At 41.6% G+C, this 8,197-nt stretch overlaps 1 protein-coding gene across 1 annotated transcript in view; it reads left to right on the top strand.

Moving 5' to 3' along the window:
* Positions 1–8,197, top strand: part of itgbl1 (integrin, beta-like 1) — a gene marked incomplete in the record, with an annotated part of 79,402 nt that overhangs the window by 29,825 nt on the left and 41,380 nt on the right.

Raw genomic sequence — 8,197 nt, forward strand, 5'->3', positions numbered from 1 at the left:
ATATCCTTAGGGCTCTGGATGTTGTGGGGTTGTATTGGTTGATGCGACTCTAAAATATCACGTGGACATTGTGGACAGTTCCCCTGGATTGGCAGACTGGGGTGGTGGTCCCCCTATTTAAAAAGGGGGACCGCAGAGTGTGTTCCAACTACAGGGGGATCACACTTCTGAGCCTCCCTGGTATTCGGGGATTCTGGAGAGGAGGGTCCGTTGGATAGTCGAATCTCGGATTCAGGAAGAGTAGTTCGTCATGGTCGTGGAACAGTGGACCAGCTCTACACTCTCAGCAGGGTCTTGGAGGGTGCATGGGAGTTCGCCCAACCAGCCTACATGTGCTTTGTGGACTGGGAGAAGGTGTTCGACCGTGTCCCTTGGGGACTCCTGTGGAGGGATACTCCGGGAGTATGGGGTACTAGGCAAGTTGATACGGGCTGTTAGGTCCCTGTATGACCGGTGCCAGAGCTTGGTCCGCATTGCCGGTAGTAAGTCGGACTCGTTTCCGGTGAGAGTTGAACTCCACCAAGTTTGTCCTTTGTCACCGATTCTATTCATAACTTTTATGGACAGAATTTCTAGGCGCAGCCAAGGTGTTGAGGGGATCATTTTTGGTGATCTTAGGATCACATCTCTGCTTTTTGCGGATGATGTGGTCCTATTGGCTTCATCATATCATGATCTCCAGCTCTCATTGGAGCGGTTCGCAGCCGAGTGTGAAGCGGCCGGGATGAGGATCAGTGCCTCCAAATCCGAGACCATGGTCTTGAGCCGGAAACCGGTAGCGAGCCATCTCCGGGTCGGGGAGGAGGTCCTGCCCCAAGTGGAGGTGTTTAAGTATCTCGGGGTCTTGTTCACGAATGAGGGAAGAATGGAGCGGGAGATCGACAGGCGGATTGGTGTTGTGTCTGCAGTGATGTGGGCGCTGTACCGGTCTGTCATGATGAAGCGGGAGCTGAGCCAGAAGGTGAAGCTCTCGATTTACTGGTCAGTCTACGTTCCTACACTCATCTTTTGGGGTGGCTGTGGTGTAGTGGTAGAGCAGCCGGCTTTGGGACCCGCAAGTCACAGGTTCGACTCCCCACCATGCCTACATGCCGTTGTGTCCTTGGGCAAGACACTTCACCCACCTTGCCTACTGATGGTAGTCAGAGGGGCCGGTGGCGCAGCATAGCAGCCCCGCCTCTGTCAGTCTGCCCCAGGGCAGCTGTGGCTACAATGTAGCTTACTACCATCAGTGTGTGAATGTGAGTGTGAATGAATGATGCATGAAAAATTGTAAAGCGTCTTTGAGGGTCTCAAAAAGCGCTATATAAAACTAATGCATTATTATCATTATTATCTATGGTCATGAGCTTTGGGTAGTGACCGAAAGAACGTGATTGCGGATACAAGCAACCAAAATAAGTTTCCTCCACAGGGTGGCTGATCCCTTAGAGATAGGGTGAGAAGCTCAGTCATTCGGGCAGGACTCAGAGTAGAGCCGATGCTCCTCCACGTTGAGAGGAGCCAGTTGAGGTGGCTTGGGCATCTGGTTAGGATGCTTCCTGGACACCTCCCTGATCAGGTGTTCCAGGCACGTCCCACTGGGAGGTGGCCCAGAGGAAGACCCAGGACACGCTGGAGGGACTATGTTTCTCGGCTGGCCTGGGAACGCCTTGGGATTCCCACCGGACGAGCTGGCCCAAGTGGCTGGGGAGAGGGAAGTCTGGGTCTCTCTGCTTAGGCTGCTGCCCCCGTGATCTGATCCTGGAGAAGTGGCAGAAAACGGACGGACAGAATTTCTGATGTTCACCATAGAATATAATTAAATTCAACTGAAGACAGATTACAAAAAATCTATGTATAATCAGAGAATTAAAAAAGAAGGAAAAGTCGCCTGCAAAAACTCACAAAGTCCAGCATAAAAGTGAAACGAGCAGTATCATAAGCGTTTCTAAAGTAATCAAAAACAAACAAACAAACAAACAAACAAACAAACAAACAAACAAACAAACAAACAAAAACGGTAAAATAAGAAACTGCAGCTTATAAATGCCAAATCATCATTTTACTTATCAACAAAATACATTTATAACAAACTTATTTAAATGACCATAATACATTTAGAACACAATAGCAACACATCATAATACAAGTCAGTTTTTCTCTTGCCTTATTTTTCCGTATTGCTTCTTTTTTTACACTTAGACAGATTTGAATTTACAAATGGCTCTATTTTTAAGTAAATGTTTCTAATGTTTCATATTCTTTTTCTTCATCTCTGAAACTATTCCATAATTTAACACTTCTGACTGAAACAAAGTGTTTCTTTGATCATATCAAATTAGCGATCATACATGTTATTTATGCAAGGTTAAAAAGACATGACATTAGGATCTGTGTTACTGTAGGTCAGCATGCATAAGAAGGAAATGTTTTCTTTTTCCTGTTTTCCATTGACTACAACAGATATGTCAAGAAAAATATGGAGCCAAAGGAAACACAGAAAACAGACTGCCTTTAAATAAAACATGCACTGCGAGGCATCAGAACTTGGAAGACAGGCAGTCAGAGAAACAGCTCCTCTAACTTGACTCAAGTGATCCTGAGGGATTTCTGTGAATTTCTCTACAATTAATTACAGTGGGCTGGCTGAGGGCTGGCTAAGTGCTGAGGTGAAATGGTAGGCAACATGGGAGTCCCAACACACAGCTGAGATTGCTGGTTAAGTAAACAACTGTCATAGCGTAAAGAATTGCTCCAGAGTGTTTTTATGGCCGTGCAGTTTGTTGAATGGGGGAAAGAGCTTCAGAGAGTGGCAGGATGTACTTTGCATTTTGTAGTGACTACTGGATGTAGGCACCAGCTTACACGTGACCCGAAAAGGAAAAGGGAGGAAAGAAAACAGGTAAAAATATCACAACAAAATACATGTACAGTAGGTCTTTATGTACATTGTGTGAAAAACACAGTTTGCAATATGTGTAAGGACTTCAGTAATATGCTGAAAGAGAAATTTGTTACAAAAGTAAAATGAAAGTGTGCATTTAAGGTGACATCTTTCAGTATTAACATACTGTTGTCATTACAGTAAATTTGAAAAGGCTGGTGATGCACATCATTTTTTTACTATTGTATTAGTTGTGCTGTCATAGAACGTAGTGAAAGTGTTGAGAAGAGGTGAGGAAAATCAAAACAAATAAAAAAACAACAAAAAACAAAAACAAAACAAAACTATAAACAAAGCATATGGAATACGGCCGTAACCAATAATTAGGAGAAGACAATAACCTGAGTGTAAACAAGGGAAACTGGACAGAAGTGAAGAAATTAATTATATTTTAACATATAAGAGGCAAAATAACAATAATAATTCACATTGCATTTGTTGTTTTCATAAAATTTGATGGTTATTTGACAGCAAAAGCCCTGCTTAAACCAGCTGTTAAATAATAACTTTGTCAAAGAAAAGAAAAGAAAAGAAAAGAAAAGAAAAGAAAGGACAGGACAAGAAAAACACTATTTACAGCAGGTAAAATATTAATTTGTTATAAATATTTTACAGAACCCTAGTTCATAAATAAAGAAACAAAGAATTGAGAAAATGAGGTAAGAATCAGATGAATAATGTGAAAGTGTAAATGAAATCTGACAAAATCAAGAGATTCTAAACACACAATTTTTCCCTAAATTTAAGAAAGTCATGATTTATATTCGTAATATTACAAAAGGAGAGAGTGTGTTGAGGTTTAATACAAGAAACTCTAAACATGACATTGAAAGAAAGCATCAGGTGATAAGTAGAAGTTAAACAGAAGTACAGTTAAGAGGAGTGAGCCCTGAGCAGCAAAGTAGTCCAAGGTGTGTCCCTTTAAGTGAGTGGGGAATTTGATGAACTGCTGGAAGCCACAGCTGTCAAGGCAGGATGCAAAGTCTCTGATGAGACGGTTGTTGTCTTCATCCATATGAATGTTGATGTCTCCAAGTCTCCAAGAAAGATGATGTTTGGTGAAAGAGCTGTGAGATGGTGAGTAGAGCAGTAAAGTCATGTAAAAAAAAAAGAAGAAGAGTTGTTTTGTTTAGGTGGGCGGTAGCCTGGCTCTTGTTTTCCTACGCAGTTCCGCTCAATTATAGTTTCGCTTCACTGCTCCGTATGGGATTTCTCCCATAGACAAGAATTTCTTCAGGAGAATTTTTGTCATGGCCAATCAGAGAACAGAACGTCGATTTTCTGTGCAGTGTCTGCTAGTTAGTTAGCAATGGCAGTGGAGGAAGTGAATGAAGCCAGTCCGTTTTGATAAGGCTTCCAAATTAAATTGAAATTTTCTGACAAAGCAGCAGCTCTCATTTACAGTCGTCTCATTTGGCTCAGTACTTTTCTACTCACAGTTGGATGGTTTACAGCACACACAATTTCCAATTAGCTTCTTAGCTTAGCCTCCTTCACAGTGGAGCTGGCTACAAATGTTGTGGCCAATTGATCCATTCAGTTTAAACTTCAACAGAGGCCACGCCTCCAGCAAGAATCACTTCTCTAGCAAAGTGAAGGACAAGGGTTTGGTTTTTACCAGGCTAGATAGTGGCAACAATGGTGGGGGTGGGGCCGGAGAGTAAACGCACAAGCTGGGTACACACCGGACGTGTTTTGCGCAGCCAAAGCAGCCAGTTTATATGCTAAGTCTACGGTCGGTGGGCACGCATCTATGAGCAGCGCGGCACGTTTTGCCAGTTTCGCGCAAGTTAGCGGTAGGATGCGGCAGAGCATTTTCCGTGCATGTGGCGTGTCCAAAGCTCGAGTTCAACAAATTGAACTTTTGCTGCTTGACGCGCCGCAGCAACCAATCAGAGAGAATAATTTTTCCACGTGACGGTTTCCTGAACCCGACACAGACAGGAGCCTTTAGCTGAAATCGACCGTCTGCAGTTGGTGTTCTGGTTGGAGATATCAACAACGATGTGGGTCAGCGGCTTGTTAAAATGACTGCGGTGTTAAACTGGGCTCGGGACACACACAACAAAAAGTTTGTCAGCTCACAGCTCTTGGAGTGATGAATACCACTGAACAAAGCGCCTCTAAATGATCTGATGAGTTAATTATATGCTGTGCGCAACATTCGCTTGCTCTTTAGTAAATAAAGCAAAGCCATTTTCTTTATTTTATATTAATTTCACCTGTCATTAAAGATAGACCGGAAAAAACCAAGTCTGCTCAAAGGAGGTGAAAAGAGGTGTGTGAACCGGCATGATCTTCCAGTTCTCGTGGTGAATTATTACGAGACTTCCTCCGCGATCGGACTCACGGGATTTTGCAATGTAAACAAATCCTTGTGATGTAGACTCATAATTCCCAAGGACTTTTATACATTGCAGCGATTAGACAGTCTTTTTATAACAGAGATATAGCTGAATGATGGTGACCCTAGTGCTTTTACAGAGCTTTTATGGCAGGACTGTTGCTTTTTGAACAACCCTCGGACATTGGGGTGCAGCGGAGTTGCCGCGGTTGGCTCTAATAGGGATTTCAACTTCAAACAGCTACAGTTGTCATCCTCATTCTCCAGTTTTGAGCTGTGTGTATTTAAGCTGGGTTTCACTCATAAACTGTTTGTGCTCTTATCCAACACCCTCCTAAATACAGTACAATTTTATTATTGACTTTTCTGAAATTTTGGCTCAGATTTTCCCTAATTATGAGCGCATCATTAATGTTGGTGACTTTCATGTTCATGTGTGCTGTCCAAGCATGCCTCTTGTAAAGAACCCTTTAGACGTAAAGGATGATTTTATTTTGTACAGTTTCCATCTGGTCCTAAACAAGAGTTTGGGCACACTTTGGATCTTGTTTTGTTGCACACTTTACCTAACCTGGCCCTTGCCTTCCTACGCAGCTCAGCTCAATTCTAGTTTCCCTTCACTGCTCCGTCTGGGACTTCTCCCATTGAGATGGATTTCGCCGGCAGATTTTTAGCCGGACCAATCAGACAAGAGAACGTCAATTTTCTGTGCAGTGTCTCTTGTAGTTTATTTTACCTGGGCCAATCAACAAACAGAAGGAGAAGTTTTGAATGACGTCAATGTTCTGTGCAGTGTCAGCTAGTTATTTAAGCATATGGCAGTGGAGGAAGTGAATGAAGCCAGTCCGTGTTGATAAGGCTTCCAAATTAAATTAAATTTGTCTGACAAAGCAGCAGCTCTCATTTACAGCCGTCTCGTTTGGCTCAGTATATTTCTCCTCTCAGTAGGGTTACTTACAGCACAGGCGATTTCCGGTTAGCTTCTTAGCTTAGCCTCCTTCACACCGACAACACACATGCTTTCAGCAGAGGCCACGTCTCCTGCAAGAAACGATTCTCTATGCATCAAGTCCAGACCCTAGTACGAAGCAAAGTGAAGGACAGGGTCTGGTTTTAACCAGGCTACACTTTACCTGTTTAATGATGCATTGTTTTCTGATCACATGCTAGTAATGTTTGAGGTCACTTAGTGGGGTTGTCAGATCTGATGCTGCTACTCATCTCTGTCAAGTAATCAACCCCTCCACTGCTGAAAGGTCTTCTGTAGCTTTCACATAGAACTGTGTTGCTCCTCCATGACACTGACATACTCAGTTCTGGGTTTCACACTTTTTTTATCTACTTTGGCTGTTCTGAAAATCAGGTGGCCCTAAGCCAACTCTGAGCTCTGGTTGAATGGCCAAACTCGTGATCTAAAGTGCCAGTGCCAAAGGGCTGGGCAAAGAGGGGAAAATGACAAACTTCAGACTTTGTTAGGCCCTTTAGGGGTCCTTTGGCATCAATTTCAAAGAAGTATAAAAGAAGCTAAACCTAAATATTTTGCTTACCTTATTTGGGAAGATCGGTTCAATCTAAGGGGTCTCTTTAAAACTATTGATGCAGCTCTTTTAATCCCTCAGCTTCCCTTTTCTGAGGTTTCTTCAGCTCACTGTGAAGATTTCCTTCACTTTTTTATAGACAAAGTTGCTTCTATTAGAACTTTTATGGGTCTATCTGTTCTGGCAAATTTAAGCTGCAGTTTGTCTTCTGGTGTCATCCCTGAATCTTTTAAAAGTGCAGAAGTGCAACCACTAATTAAAAGGCCTAATCTGGACCATGCAATCTTGTATTATTTCAGACCCATTGTTAAATTGCCTTTTATCTTAAAGGTATCATATGATGCTTTTAAATCCTTCTTTTTCCATGTCTAAATCATTCACTTATGGTCTATTTAAAATAAAAATGCAATGCTTTGGTCTTAATGCCTCGTTTTTGTTGCTCCACAGACTCCTTGCTTTCCTTGGTTTACCCCTGTTCTGAGTTGCGCCTCAGAGCAAGCTGTTTTGGTGCGGTCTCTTTAAATGCAAATGAGATATTTCACACCCCGCCCCTTCCAGGTCGCTGAGCATTCGCCTCCACCCTGTTCGGCCATATTTGTAGTTTCGTAGCAAAAACACAGTTATCTACCGACTAAAAACTGTTTTTAAGATAAAATAAGATAAGATAAAACTTTATTGATCCCACAGTCTGGAAATTTACACATTACTGCAGCTTAATACAAGATAGGCTGAGAAGAATAATGAAAGATTAGTAAAAGATAACAAACAAAACCCCACAATATACACATGTGATATATAGTAATGTACAAATGCACATATACACATATACATAAACACATGATTATTTATATACATGTATACACCGTAAAGTACAGTACAAAAATGAATGTATATGAAGGTGCATATTAGTGATGGCAGATTGCAAGAAAGTATAAGGATGTCAACAACGGTAGACTTGTCAGTCCAGCCTTACATGCACAAGCCAGAGTCTGACCCAGTGCAAGACACTCAGAATGACAAACCTGCAGAACCACGTCTTCAAACGAATGTGTCACAATGGTGCATTATTTATTTACACACTGGGGAGCATAGCTAAACTAAAATACATGCATTTGAACTACCATTATATTATATAATTTACTGCATATATTATTTGTGATCAATAAAGTATTTTTTTAATTGAACAACTACAATATACTCACACTCACTGTACAGATGTGAAATTATTTTAAATAAATTGATTTTTGTGCTTGACTGATAGTTTGAAATGTACAAAAAGCAAATAAAATGTAATTGTTTTGATTTTTCATTACCAATTAGCCTATTGATTTCCATATGTCAAATCAGAACTTAAATCATAATTACAGTGGTTTGCAAAAGTATTCATAC

The sequence above is a fragment of the Austrofundulus limnaeus genome, unplaced genomic scaffold (genome assembly GCF_001266775.1).
Source record: "Austrofundulus limnaeus strain Quisiro unplaced genomic scaffold, Austrofundulus_limnaeus-1.0 Scaffold202, whole genome shotgun sequence".
In the NCBI taxonomy this organism is placed as follows: Eukaryota; Metazoa; Chordata; class Actinopteri; order Cyprinodontiformes; family Rivulidae; genus Austrofundulus; species Austrofundulus limnaeus.